This window comes from Homalodisca vitripennis, chromosome 4, assembly GCF_021130785.1.
Source record: "Homalodisca vitripennis isolate AUS2020 chromosome 4, UT_GWSS_2.1, whole genome shotgun sequence".
In the NCBI taxonomy this organism is placed as follows: domain Eukaryota; kingdom Metazoa; phylum Arthropoda; class Insecta; order Hemiptera; family Cicadellidae; genus Homalodisca; species Homalodisca vitripennis.
Genome location: NC_060210.1, coordinates 126,864,389 through 126,881,117, shown reverse-complemented (window position 1 = coordinate 126,881,117; position 16,729 = coordinate 126,864,389).

Below are 16,729 nucleotides of genomic sequence, written 5' to 3'. Positions count from 1 at the left end.
ATTAGCAAATCAAGTCATCTACAAAAAAGGTTTAGTAACTTTTTACCACATTTCTAATGGATAAGCTACAAAAAGCGTTTAAGAGGTAATAATTTTGTTTGAAAGTGGTCGAATCATTGGACGAACCTCAAATTTAAATGGAATTATGAAGTAATCTGATCCACAAATTATATCCTGTGGATGCTTATTCTATTTGATACGGTTAGGCCACAAAACGCTCGCATAACCAAAATTCCACTGATTTCTCGTTACAATTAATGATTTGATCCAGATAGCGGCAGAATGATTAGTGGTAGTCACATTTTTTTTATTTATCAATCAGAAAATTAGGTGTTCTGCAAATAATGTCCAGTGTGTGTCCCGTATTTTTAACGTTTAACCCGGAAACGCTTTTATACCTGCATTAGTAGCCAGGGACAGAGACATTTCAGAATACCACACATTGTGAAGGTATAAAAGGGATGATTTTTATTCCTATTGGTCCAAATTTGCTTTATGTTATATTAGTACATACGAACACTATTTCCGTAGTAGATAGGGACAGAGGACGTTTAAACTTCATGTCAGAATTTAATCAATCACCAAATCCTTATTACCACCAAATTTGTAAGCAATTACTTTTGAGGTCTGGGGGCATAGCTACCAGCAACCCGAAGGCGCGTTGCTATATCGAACACCTGAATTGATTTTTAAATCGAGTGGAAGGGATTTCCCTAACATTTTAATATAGAATAGATATCTCAGTAGACTATTAAATACGACTCCAATAAATTCTACATTAACAAAACCAAAAGAACATCAAAACACGACTAGAAGAACACTTATAAAAACGCACTTATAAAATATGGAAAATTGAAAAATCTACTATTGCGAAACATGGTATTAAATCTAAACATATAATCTCTAATACAAATTTACGATTATTAGAAGTATATAAAAACTCACCAAATTTTAATGCTAGGGAAACATTTTACATGAAAAAATTAAGATATTTTATAAATATGAAAACGGATCTATTGAATATTCAATTTTACTCTCATATCAAGACCTTCGAGACTATCACTCACTCATTCTGTTGCACTCTCTTTTAAATACAAATTGTCCCAGTTATCTTTCAAACAACTTTCAATTTATGTCTGAAATAAATGAACGAAGTACAAGGAGGGGTACATCCTTATTATATATCCCAATTCATCGAACAACTACCTTTAGCAAATCGTTTACAGTTTCTGCCCGTCGATTGTGGAATGATTTACCTGTGAACATCAGAGCCATCGATAAGCGCGCTCGCTTTGGGGCGGAGGTCAGAGCCTTGATGCTGGGGGCTCAGGGGGTATAGCGGTTGGCGGCTTTGGAGTGCGGTACTTAGGGCAATTGCATGCAAGTTGAATGAATGCGACTGTGTGTCTTGCGATATTATTGTTAATTTGTATAAAGTTACATTAATTATTGATGATTGTTTTTATTTTAAGATTCATTTAATATGCAATGTAAATAAATAGACTAAATTTTAGTTATAAATGTATACATATATATGTTAGTTTAATTGTTATGAGGTTAAGTGGTAGAGAGGACTTTATAGTCATAACTTCGCCTCTAATAAAATCATTTTTCATTTAATTTCACATCAATTTATAAGAAAATTAAAATTTATCTCTGTTTGAATATTTTATACTGGCTAACTGTAGTTAGCATATTAGCGTATGTTATTTTAAAATTTTTCATTTGTAAAAATTTAAATATTTATTTATTTGTGAAATTGTCCTCACGATGGAATCTTTGATTGTTACAGGCCATGCAAAATTCATAATTATATTGGAAAGTGTGTAATCATTTACTAGTGATATTTATATTATAATTTCTGTAATGATTTAAGAATCTTTATTCAACTTAAAACGTGTAACAGTAATGAAACGAAACAGTTTTATCTTTTTGTATCAAATTAAATCCTCAAATTTATTCAGTACAAAAATCACAAATAAATATATATATATATATATATATATATATATATATATATATATATATATATATATATATATATATATATATATTAACAGAATGTGAGGAAAAGATGGGTAACGGTTAGCAAGAAATCTGTTTCCAGTCAGCCAGTGTAGATGAAAATGTAATGAGCTTTCATGTAAATTCATGGTACAGTAGTTCACTATGTAAATGCCGCGTTCGTGTGAACCGTTTAATCAAACATGTCCTTAGGTGGTGTCCTACCTCTGCGTTACAATCCTGTACTCAGTGATATGAAATACAGTAATTTTGTGTTTGGTTATGAAATGTTCAATAAATGTGCCTACAGATAACTTATTGATTACAAAAATTAAACATTAGGCAAAGGCTAGAATGGCGGAAATAACTAGATACGTTATATTTAATATGTACGAGTATGTTTTATATTATATACCGTTGTTTTCATATGATTCATTCATATAGAGTAAATTTATAATGGTATAGAAGTAGCTAGATTAATACAAGTTTGAATCCACAGACCAATTTAAAGACAGTCATGTAAAATTTTAATATGTGTCATAAATACACATTTAGCTTTAGACCACTAAGCTTTAGACTTTTTACATGCAGCATGGTTACTTGACACGGGTTGTGTCATACTTCTTTCTTGTAATAAATATGATCGATAGATAATACAAATAAGTGGTAAAGTAAACAAAGCTCTAATTCTAAACTCCGCTAAAACCCAAAGTTATTTGGGTGGTACGGGAAGTCCCTTTTTCATATACTTTACAAACAGGAATATTGAAATACAACCTTCAATATTGAGACAAAAATTCTCATCTCCTTGAATGAAATAACACAAGTTTGAAATAATTCCATATATTTTGCATGAAGAAATGTAAAATCTCAATGTATGTTTTATGAATGGAAGACAAGTTTTGAAGCTAAAGTAGCTCAGAGTAACATTTAAGCATCTGGAAAAGCGCCAACACTGCCGGCTTAGCATACATTGACTTCAGTATATCAAAGCATATATTACCAGCCATTTTTTTATGTTGTACCTACAAAAACATTATCGACAATATACTCATACTACAACTTACATAAATAATGTCAAATTGAAAGAATTAAGAGATTCATTTATTTTTATCTCAAGCCGGACACACATTGGCTTCATTATTATTTATATATTGATGTCCGTGGAGAATATTTAACTACGCATTAGTATAATAATCAACTAAAACCTTTAAACAAATAATTTGTCACACAAGTTTCGGCATTCCACCAACATCAGTGTACATTAACCTCTAAACAAAATAAAAAAATAAATATACACATGTGTACTGCTTAAAGATATGGTATATTGATATTAAACAGTTTTAATTTTGGTTAGTATTATATATTTAATATTAATTTTTTTAATTAATTTTGTCTTATTTTGAATACGGCTATTTAAAGTATTAAGATGATCTATATTGTATTATTATAGACATATTATTTGTTTGCAACGCCTGTATAAGTTATTTAAAACTTTTTCTTACAACTGTATAGAAAATATACAGTTTTATTTCATTAGTTTTCATATAGTTTTAGCTAAAATTTTAGTTAGTAGGTGATTCATTCTCTGTACAGATTAGTAAGCATTCAGTTTTCCTTGGTTTTACTCTAATATTTACTTTAATACCGCAATAGCATATGAAGATGACGTTTTTCTTACATATTTTCTGGCAATTTATTCTTTAGTATACATATTTACATAATCGTCTACATTCGAAAAGTTCAGTCAAATAAAGCTGAACAGGGTGTTACTGGCTGAAAAAATTATAACATAAACAAAGGAAAAGTAATAAAGAGGTTATTCACATTTAGAGGCAGTAAATATGAGATTGGACGGATCCACTTAGTGCAAACATAAAGAAGAAGCTTCTGTGATCAATCATCTATGAAAAATCAGCAACGTTTTTATTTAGTTTTACAATATATTTAATTAGTCTTTTTATTTAATACAATTAATCTCAGTAACGCAGATTTTGGTGTAAAAACCTTTATATTCTCTTAAAAAAAAAGAATTACTTCTAATAAAGTTCAACATATTCATTAAAGGCTACGAGTGATCCAGCTTTCATTATTAGTAATGTATGTAATGTAGTAAAATATATGTGTAACTAAAAATTATTATACAATTATGACTTTTCCCAATCATGAAAATTTACCGAACTTATAAGATGTATTTTTAGAAATGAACATCAATGATACGGGAATTTTAAGTTGAATGTTAAATAATAATCAATTTCTTTTTCTTTCTCACAAGACTCAATGTTCAAAGTTGTTAAATTGTTATCTTTTAGGAACGTGATTTATTATTTATTCAATCGTGGTGTGCCAATGACGTGGTAACCTGCCTCTCAAGAAATTTGGAATTAAAGCTTTAACAATAAGTAAAATACCTAAAACACCCAATTGCTAGATACATTGTATGCTGTTAAATTTGGAGTGATATATAGAAATTATATTTGTAACTTACTAAAACTTCCCATGAACCAAAAATTGGCAATCATTCAATGAGTATTAAATTTTCAGAAACATGTAAATATACATTTAGCATAGATGTCCTTACAAACTACAATTGCATATGTTTCGCAGACCTACAACATATACAGGTCAAGCGGAATACCAACAGAGAAGATAATATCAGGTTTTAAATCGCATATCTACTTGTAAATCAACACTTTAACCCCAAAGAAAGGTATGGACTGGGATCATGTAAAACTGAACTATGCATAGTACATTTGTGATAATGTGTGGAACTGACTAAATGAGATATTCCACACATGACCTGTATATGTTCGTACTCCAGAGAGAGATGGTTCAGATTACCAGATTGGTATCAAATCAACACTGCCGCTTTTCAGACGATGCGATTGGAAATTTCCCAAGGTAATTGTATAGGATCAAATTTATCTAATCTGTGTAATTCTATTGACTTTCCTTATTGATTTAGAGCTGTAATCCTATTACGGATAGTGTATTCGGCCTTATTACCTTTCTAACAATGAATACGCTTTTTGTATAAGTTACATTATTTTATTTGGCTTATATTTAAAGTTTGTCTCTGAGAAATATTATATATATTCTATTTAATATAGAACGGGGAAAAGCAAAATAGAATATAAGAAGCTTTATTTTGGTATGTTATCAAGAAACAAAACACAATTCGAGTACATATTTCAACCTAACTTTACAGTATTAATTACAACATATCTAATTACAAAGATAAACCTAAAACTGTAATAATAAAAAAATATTTTCTATAACATTTTATGTAATCTTATAAAATATAAAAAACTATAAATTACAACTATACATTACAACGCATTAAAACTTTAATCATAGCGTTAACAAATTATAAAACAACCATATTGATATGCACTGTAAATGACGCAGCAACCAGTCGCCCAACAGACGAATTCCAATTACAGGGTGATTAAAAAAATTAATCACTACACAGAAAACACACCAACCTATTCTAATAAATTTTATTTTTTGAGGCCTCTTTTGATAGGAAGACTATCTTCATTAAGAACTAAAATCTCGGCCAGTTTTTTCCAATACGATAGCTTTTTCACTGATGAATTTCAAAATATGGCGTCAATATAGTGAGCTATTATTAATATAACACATTTGGTTACGTCACAAAACAAATTTTTTATTATTGGTACTGTTATTTCGCGGCACACCTCCTTCTAATGTTGCTCGTAGTTCATTACACGTAATAAGATGTGACAGTGTAAAAGCACTAGCTCAAGGAATATATCACTACCATCTCTGCCAATATTCATAAACTATCCATCTATTTTTCCCTGTTTATAGTACAATGTGGGATTGTTTAATTCATTTCGGCTTACGAAAACTTTTATATCGTCAGAAAAACTTTATCCAAATAAATGTATGTCATAATATCTCAAGTATTGATTGGTACTTAAATTTTCCTAAATTTAATTAGTTGCTTTTGGTTTTGTGTTTTCAAAATATGAAGAAATAAGCAAAAGACATATGGAAAGAGGAATAGTTCAAAGTTAGTAGTAATTAACAGATACTATTGTAGTGTTGAAGTGTAACTAATATATATATATATATATATATATATATATATATATATATATATATATATATATATATAATATATATATCGGCTGTTGTTTTTGCCAATTATTTCAAGTTTTCAAAAGTGCAACTGACAGTTTTGTTGTGAACTGAGTTAGAAAACAGAAGATCTGTTTGTCCCAGAGGCCAGTGTTTGTTTGATGACCGACATTTGGCCTCGTCACAACGATCAACACAATCACGGTGTCTGCCGTGTTTGTCATGGCTTCTGTCAACGGCAGTGAATAAACTAGTGAGGTGAGAATAAAAAATACTGTACTTTGTTACCAATCTTTGAATTCATTGTCGAAGTTACGGAAACAATGGTTATATTTTGTTCCACCGTTGTTAAACGCTTTACCTCGCTATTTCAATGTTTTTTTAACTACATATTTATTTTTTCGGAAAGTAAGTGATAACAAATATCCGTAGGAAGGCATTTTGATGCTTCTTAAGATTAAACATGTAAAGAATATTTCCTTTTTTCTTTTAGGGTTAAGGGCACTAAGGAAAATACTATTTACAATGTTATATTTTACGTGCAGTGCTTAAAGTGCCAGGACTTCAAATAACTTAAAAGGGGTATTTAATAAAATAATAAACAGAATAAGCTCGTATCCAATTAGAAACTAAGTAAATTTTTCTCATCTAAATCACGTTTTAGAGACATTACTATCTGCAAATTTGTTGTTTTGCCAATGTAAATAAGAACGTTTTTTATAAAAAGAAGGCTTTCAAAAGTTGAAGACATATCAATATTATAATTATTTGATTTTATGTATAAATTAAACGAATAACGGGGAAATTCGTAGTTAGGCGTTTAAGTAAAACGTGTTTTATTTAAAATATATGTGGAATAATCACTAACTTTATATATGTCAAACTCTGTATATATAACTTATAGATCTGTTTAGTAAAAGAACAATGGAAATAAATCTTCCACACAAGGTCCATATCATAAGAATTTCTAATTATTTTTGCGTAATTTATTAATAATAGCAAGAAACTGTCTTTCTTACACAAAATTCTTACACCATAAATAACTAATATTAAATTTTACATTAAGTTAATTTTACGAATCTATGGTTTGCTAGTAAAAATACTCTAATGCACCGCATAATTATTAATATAATGTTTTTGTGTAACTAAACTCACTAAACACAATTAATTAGTATTCATTAAACTAAACCATTTTAAATATTTCAGTTCCTTATACCAGTTTGGTTCGGGATAGAGAAAGTTGATAAAGTCTACTTCTAACAATTATTAAACAAAATTCTGAGGTTGTATGGGAAGAAGTTAGTTAAGCACTGGATACCGTCTTGACAATAGACGATTAATTGCAGTTATCTGCAGTAGGCTTTGTTTATTCTATAGCACTTTTTCTTGGATTGGTTTTTTTATAGTAGCCACAATATTTTTCTAAATAATTGAAATATTATGTTTTAACTATAATAACTTATAAAATTTTCTGTCGACTAGTAACTCCATTCGATTTATTTCTACTGACAATTAGGAAGAAGTTCCGTCCCATCAAAAACTTCTGAAAGCCGTATTATAAAAAATCTTATTTTAGCCGACAACTCCTAACAAACCCACTTTCCTTTCACTTTTTTGTAAGAGAATTCCAAGTCTGCAACTTGACTATACATTTATCTAAGTGAAAGCCACTTTCAGAAACGGAGAATAATGCAGTGGCCCCATTCAGGCAATTTTTCATTACATTTACCACAGGTTAAAAGGGCAATCGCATTTAATAGAATATAAATAAGTATAAGTAATTCATTGAAGGCAAAAAGTAGTTTTTATAAGGTTTATACTTAAAAAGTTGCGTTAAATATAGGTTAACCTCTCAGACGTCCTAACCCTTTTAAAACACCAAAAAGATAATTGGTATCAATCCATAAGTACGAGTACATAATACAGGATATGGTATTAAATATATCCCAATCTTCCCGACCCAATCCATTTCATAGCATTGTGTTATGCGTCTGGAGGGATACTTCTTAAAACATCAATTGTAAATATTAATTATGTTTATATATTTATTATATAAAATCACTCTATCTCATTGAACCAGGGCTAGTTATATGCCCACTGACTGTGAAAGGAATCGTAAAGCACATTTTATTAATTTTTGAGAAATTCAAAGATAAATCTGAATAAAGTTTGACCTTTGGAGGCAAAAATCTATTCTCATACATGATTGCCAAAGATACCATTTTTAAGTCGAATACTAATTGAACCTTAATTTCTCGTTTGCGTACGATCTCCAAGCTATATTAAACTTAGTTATGGATTCATTTTTAATTTGTGTTCTTAATATGCCACCCTTTTAAAAGATTGCAAGACTTTGATTTTGGAGATTTACGTTATAAATTAGTTAAGTTACTGTTAAACAATAATACTTTTCGTAGGTCTTAAATATTATTTTTGGGTTTTTATAAACATCTGCCTGTTTTAAAAACATAAATGAACTAGTTTTTCCCCTAATACATTTAATTAGTATTTTTATTTTAATTTTATATTACCTACTGTAAATAAGACTTGAGTGAAGTTATTTCAGATTAAAGTTTACCGAGCTCAATCCAAGGTGTTATAAAGAATGTAATAAGCCCCTAAAAGTATGGCCTCAGGAAGAGTATGTTGCTTCAATGCATTTAGGAACACGTATGTAGCAAATAAGTCCGAATAGAGTCAATTAGTCAAATACGTCGCGCTTTACAAAGTTGGATTTTATATTTAATTTTACATGTAAAATAGTTTCATAACATTTAGAGCCCGAGGCCAAACTTGTCTTGTTGAAATGTACTCTTCTATTAATATTGGCTATCACTTAACGATGTATAAACTAACACTATTTTACCTATTTTTTATTACGTTGTTATATTGCATGATTTTATTTATAACTTTGGTATATTTTAAGTATATGGGAATTCGAAGCATTTAACTGACTTTTAAATCCAATACAAAATGTATAATTGCGATTTTTAACACTATTACAGACATAAGTATAACTAGTCTGAAGTATTTATGAGGTTATAAACAGATATTGCAAAACAATTTTATACAAAATGTTAGGAAACAAAAAGTAGATGGAGGTAAGAAATTATGAAAGACACAGAATGTTATAAGTTTAAAGTGGCAACCGGTGCATATTGTACTAAGCTTTCTCCGGTTATGTAGAGTCCCATTAAAATGTAGTTACACAAAAGGTTCTTTGAGATTTATATATATTATAATAATCAGCCTTTTATAAGTTGTATTATTATCATGAAATGGCTATTTTACTTATATTGACTTCGTTATCGCATTTAATGGAAACAGGTGTGTTTGGACGGTAAACTGAAATATTCCTAACGTACATAAATATTTTAAAGAGTCTTAGTCCCAAGGTATTCGCTCAAGGAATATATCACTACCATCTCTGCCAATATTCATAAACTATCCATCTATTTTTCCCTGTTTATAGTACAATGTGGGATTGTTTAATTCTTTTCGGCTTACGAAAACTTTTATATCGTCAGAAAAACTGTATCAAAATAAATGTATGTCATAATATCTCAAGTATTGATTGGTATTTAAATTTTCCTAAATTTAATTAGTTGCTTTTGGTTTTGTGTTTTCAAAAATATGAAGAAATAAGCAAAGGACATATGGAAAGAGGAATAGTTCAAAGTTAGTAGTAATTAACAGATACTAGTGTAGTGTTGAAGTGTAACTAATATATATATCGGCTGTCGTTTTTGCCAATTATTTCAAGTTTTCAAAAGTGCAACTGACAGTTTTGTTGTGAACTGAGTTAGAAAACAGAAGATCTGTTTGTCCCAGAGGCCAGAGTTTGTTTGATGACCGACATTTGGCCTCGTCACAACGATCAACACAATCACGGTGTCTGCCGTGTTTGTCATGGCTTCTGTCAACAGCAGTGAATAAACTAGTGAGGTGAGAATAAAAAATACTGTACTTCGTTACTAATCTTTTAATTCATTGTCGAAGTTACGGAAACAATGGTTATATTTTGTTCCACCGTTGTTAAACGCTTTACCTCGCTATTTTAATGTTTTTTTAACTACATATTTATTTTTTCGGAAAGTAAGTGATAACAAATATTCGTATGAAGGCATTTTGATGCTTCTTAAGATTAAACATGTAAAGAATATTTCCTTTTTTCTTTTAGGGTTAAGGGCACTAAGGAAAATACTATTTACAATGTTATATTTTACGTGCAGTGCTTAAAGTGCCAGGACTTCAAATAACTTAAAAGGGGTATTTAATAAAATAATAAACAGAATAAGCTCGTATCCAATTTGAAACTAAGTAAATTTTTCTCATCTAAATCACGTTTTAGAGACATTACTATCTGCAAATTTGTTGTTTTGCCAATGTAAATAAGAACGTTGTTTATAAAAAGAAGGCTTTCAAAAGTTGAAGGCATATCAATATTATAATTATTTGATTTTATGTATAAATTAAACGAATAACGGGGAAATTCGTAGTTAGGCGTTTAAGTAAAACGTGTTTTATTTAAAATATATGTGGAATAATCACTAACTTTATATATGTCAAACTCTGTATATATAACTTATAGATCTGTTTAGTAAAAGAACAATGGAAATAAATCTTCCACACAAGGTCCATATCATAAGAATTTCTAATTATTTTTGCGTAATTTATTAATAATAGCAAGAAACTGTCTTTCTTACACAAAATTCTTACACCATAAATAACTAATATTAAATTTTACATTAAGTTAATTTTACGAATCTATGGTTTGCTAGTAAAAATACTCTAATGCACCGCATAATTATTAATATAATGTTTTTGTGTAACTAAACTCACTAAACACAATTAATTAGTATTCATTAAACTAAACCATTTTAAATATTTCAGTTCCTTATACCAGTTTGGTTCGGGATAGAGAAAGTTGATAAAGTCTACTTCTAACAATTATTAAACAAAATTCTGAGGTTGTATGGGAAGAAGTTAGTTAAGCACTGGATACCGTCTTGACAATAGACGATTAATTGCAGTTATCTGCAGTAGGCTTTGTTTATTCTATAGCACTTTTTCTTGGATTGGTTTTTTTATAGTAGCCACAATATTTTTCTAAATAATTGAAATATTATGTTTTAACTATAATAACTTATAAAATTTTCTGTCGACTAGTAACTCCATTCGATTTATTTCTACTGACAATTAGGAAGAAGTTCCGTCCCATCAAAAACTTCTGAAAGCCGTATTATAAAAAATCTTATTTTAGCCGACAACTCCTAACAAACCCACTTTCCTTTCACTTTTTTGTAAGAGAATTCCAAGTCTGCAACTTGACTATACATTTATCTAAGTGAAAGCCACTTTCAGAAACGGAGCATAATGCAGTGGCCCCATTCAGGCAATTTTTCATTACATTTACCACAGGTTAAAAGGGCAATCGCATTTAATAGAATATAAATAAGTATAAGTAATTCATTGAAGGCAAAAAGTAGTTTTTATAAGGTTTATACTTAAAAAGTTGCGTTAAATATAGGTTAACCTCTCAGACGTCCTAACCCGTTTAAAACACCAAAAAGATAATTGGTATCAATCCATAAGTACGAGTACATAATACAGGATATGGTATTAAATATATCCCAATCTTCCCGACCCAATCCATTTCATAGCATTGTGTTATGCGTCTGGAGGGATACTTCTTAAAACATCAATTGTAAATATTAATTATGTTTATATATTTATTATATAAAATCACTCTATCTCATTGAACCAGGGCTAGTTATATGCCCACTGACTGTGAAAGGAATCGTAAAGCACATTTTATTAATTTTTGAGAAATTCAAAGATAAATCTGAATAAAGTTTGACCTTTGGAGGCAAAAATCTATTCTCATACATGATTGCCAAAGATACCATTTTTAAGTCGAATACTAATTGAACCTTAATTTCTCGTTTGCGTACGATCTCCAAGCTATATTAAACTTAGTTATGGATTCATTTTTAATTTGTGTTCTTAATATGCCACCCTTTTAAAAGATTGCAAGACTTTGATTTTGGAGATTTACGTTATAAATTAGTTAAGTTACTGTTAAACAATAATACTTTTCGTAGGTCTTAAATATTATTTTTGGGTTTTTATAAACATCTGCCTGTTTTAAAAACATAAATGAACTAGTTTTTCCCCTAATACATTTAATTAGTATTTTTATTTTAATTTTATATTACCTACTGTAAATAAGACTTGAGTGAAGTTATTTCAGATTAAAGTTTACCGAGCTCAATCCAAGGTGTTATAAAGAATGTAATAAGCCCCTAAAAGTATGGCCTCAGGAAGAGTATGTTGCTTCAATGCATTTAGGAACACGTATGTAGCAAATAAGTCCGAATAGAGTCAATTAGTCAAATACGTCGCGCTTTACAAAGTTGGATTTTATATTTAATTTTACATGTAAAATAGTTTCATAACATTTAGAGCCCGAGGCCAAACTTGTCTTGTTGAAATGTACTCTTCTATTAATATTGGCTATCACTTAACGATGTATAAACTAACACTATTTTACCTATTTTTTATTACGTTGTTATATTGCATGATTTTATTTATAACTTTGGTATATTTTAAGTATATGGGAATTCGAAGCATTTAACTGACTTTTAAATCCAATACAAAATGTATAATTGCGATTTTTAACACTATTACAGACATAAGTATAACTAGTCTGAAGTATTTATGAGGTTATAAACAGATATTGCAAAACAATTTTATACAAAATGTTAGGAAACAAAAAGTAGATGGAGGTAAGAAATTATGAAAGACACAGAATGTTATAAGTTTAAAGTGGCAACCGGTGCATATTGTACTAAGCTTTCTCCGGTTATGTAGAGTCCCATTAAAATGTAGTTACACAAAAGGTTCTTTGAGATTTATATATATTATAATAATCAGCCTTTTATAAGTTGTATTATTATCATGAAATGGCTATTTTACTTATATTGACTTCGTTATCGCATTTAATGGAAACAGGTGTGTTTGGACGGTAAACTGAAATATTCCTAACGTACATAAATATTTTAAAGAGTCTTAGTCCCAAGGTATTCGCTCAAGGAATATATCACTACCATCTCTGCCAATATTCATAAACTATCCATCTATTTTTCCCTGTTTATAGTACAATGTGGGATTGTTTAATTCTTTTCGGCTTACGAAAACTTTTATATCGTCAGAAAAACTGTATCAAAATAAATGTATGTCATAATATCTCAAGTATTGATTGGTATTTAAATTTTCCTAAATTTAATTAGTTGCTTTTGGTTTTGTGTTTTCAAAAATATGAAGAAATAAGCAAAGGACATATGGAAAGAGGAATAGTTCAAAGTTAGTAGTAATTAACAGATACTAGTGTAGTGTTGAAGTGTAACTAATATATATATCGGCTGTCGTTTTTGCCAATTATTTCAAGTTTTCAAAAGTGCAACTGACAGTTTTGTTGTGAACTGAGTTAGAAAACAGAAGATCTGTTTGTCCCAGAGGCCAGAGTTTGTTTGATGACCGACATTTGGCCTCGTCACAACGATCAACACAATCACGGTGTCTGCCGTGTTTGTCATGGCTTCTGTCAACAGCAGTGAATAAACTAGTGAGGTGAGAATAAAAAATACTGTACTTCGTTACTAATCTTTTAATTCATTGTCGAAGTTACGGAAACAATGGTTATATTTTGTTCCACCGTTGTTAAACGCTTTACCTCGCTATTTTAATGTTTTTTTAACTACATATTTATTTTTTCGGAAAGTAAGTGATAACAAATATTCGTATGAAGGCATTTTGATGCTTCTTAAGATTAAACATGTAAAGAATATTTCCTTTTTTCTTTTAGGGTTAAGGGCACTAAGGAAAATACTATTTACAATGTTATATTTTACGTGCAGTGCTTAAAGTGCCAGGACTTCAAATAACTTAAAAGGGGTATTTAATAAAACAATAAACAGAATAAGCTCGTATCCAATTTGAAACTAAGTAAATTTTTCTCATCTAAATCACGTTTTAGAGACATTACTATCTGCAAATTTGTTGTTTTGCCAATGTAAATAAGAACGTTTTTTATAAAAAGAAGGCTTTCAAAAGTTGAAGACATATCAATATTATAATTATTTGATTTTATGTATAAATTAAACGAATAACGGGGAAATTCGTAGTTAGGCGTTTAAGTAAAACGTGTTTTATTTAAAATATATGTGGAATAATCACTAACTTTATATATGTCAAACTCTGTATATATAACTTATAGATCTGTTTAGTAAAAGAACAATGGAAATAAATCTTCCACACAAGGTCCATATCATAAGAATTTCTAATTATTTTTGCGTAATTTATTAATAATAGCAAGAAACTGTCTTTCTTACACAAAATTCTTACACCATAAATAACTAATATTAAATTTTACATTAAGTTAATTTTACGAATCTATGGTTTGCTAGTAAAAATACTCTAATGCACCGCATAATTATTAATATAATGTTTTTGTGTAACTAAACTCACTAAACACAATTAATTAGTATTCATTAAACTAAACCATTTTAAATATTTCAGTTCCTTATACCAGTTTGGTTCGGGATAGAGAAAGTTGATAAAGTCTACTTCTAACAATTATTAAACAAAATTCTGAGGTTGTATGGGAAGAAGTTAGTTAAGCACTGGATACCGTCTTGACAATAGACGATTAATTGCAGTTATCTGCAGTAGGCTTTGTTTATTCTATAGCACTTTTTCTTGGATTGGTTTTTTTATAGTAGCCACAATATTTTTCTAAATAATTGAAATATTATGTTTTAACTATAATAACTTATAAAATTTTCTGTCGACTAGTAACTCCATTCGATTTATTTCTACTGACAATTAGGAAGAAGTTCCGTCCCATCAAAAACTTCTGAAAGCCGTATTATAAAAAATCTTATTTTAGCCGACAACTCCTAACAAACCCACTTTCCTTTCACTTTTTTGTAAGAGAATTCCAAGTCTGCAACTTGACTATACATTTATCTAAGTGAAAGCCACTTTCAGAAACGGAGCATAATGCAGTGGCCCCATTCAGGCAATTTTTCATTACATTTACCACAGGTTAAAAGGGCAATCGCATTTAATAGAATATAAATAAGTATAAGTAATTCATTGAAGGCAAAAAGTAGTTTTTATAAGGTTTATACTTAAAAAGTTGCGTTAAATATAGGTTAACCTCTCAGACGTCCTAACCCGTTTAAAACACCAAAAAGATAATTGGTATCAATCCATAAGTACGAGTACATAATACAGGATATGGTATTAAATATATCCCAATCTTCCCGACCCAATCCATTTCATAGCATTGTGTTATGCGTCTGGAGGGATACTTCTTAAAACATCAATTGTAAATATTAATTATGTTTATATATTTATTATATAAAATCACTCTATCTCATTGAACCAGGGCTAGTTATATGCCCACTGACTGTGAAAGGAATCGTAAAGCACATTTTATTAATTTTTGAGAAATTCAAAGATAAATCTGAATAAAGTTTGACCTTTGGAGGCAAAAATCTATTCTCATACATGATTGCCAAAGATACCATTTTTAAGTCGAATACTAATTGAACCTTAATTTCTCGTTTGCGTACGATCTCCAAGCTATATTAAACTTAGTTATGGATTCATTTTTAATTTGTGTTCTTAATATGCCACCCTTTTAAAAGATTGCAAGACTTTGATTTTGGAGATTTACGTTATAAATTAGTTAAGTTACTGTTAAACAATAATACTTTTCGTAGGTCTTAAATATTATTTTTGGGTTTTTATAAACATCTGCCTGTTTTAAAAACATAAATGAACTAGTTTTTCCCCTAATACATTTAATTAGTATTTTTATTTTAATTTTATATTACCTACTGTAAATAAGACTTGAGTGAAGTTATTTCAGATTAAAGTTTACCGAGCTCAATCCAAGGTGTTATAAAGAATGTAATAAGCCCCTAAAAGTATGGCCTCAGGAAGAGTATGTTGCTTCAATGCATTTAGGAACACGTATGTAGCAAATAAGTCCGAATAGAGTCAATTAGTCAAATACGTCGCGCTTTACAAAGTTGGATTTTATATTTAATTTTACATGTAAAATAGTTTCATAACATTTAGAGCCCGAGGCCAAACTTGTCTTGTTGAAATGTACTCTTCTATTAATATTGGCTATCACTTAACGATGTATAAACTAACACTATTTTACCTATTTTTTATTACGTTGTTATATTGCATGATTTTATTTATAACTTTGGTATATTTTAAGTATATGGGAATTCGAAGCATTTAACTGACTTTTAAATCCAATACAAAATGTATAATTGCGATTTTTAACACTATTACAGACATAAGTATAACTAGTCTGAAGTATTTATGAGGTTATAAACAGATATTGCAAAACAATTTTATACAAAATGTTAGGAAACAAAAAGTAGATGGAGGTAAGAAATTATGAAAGACACAGAATGTTATAAGTTTAAAGTGGCAACCGGTGCATATTGTACTAAGCTTTCTCCGGTTATGTAGAGTCCCATTAAAATGTAGTTACACAAAAGGTTCTTTGAGATTTATATATATTATAATA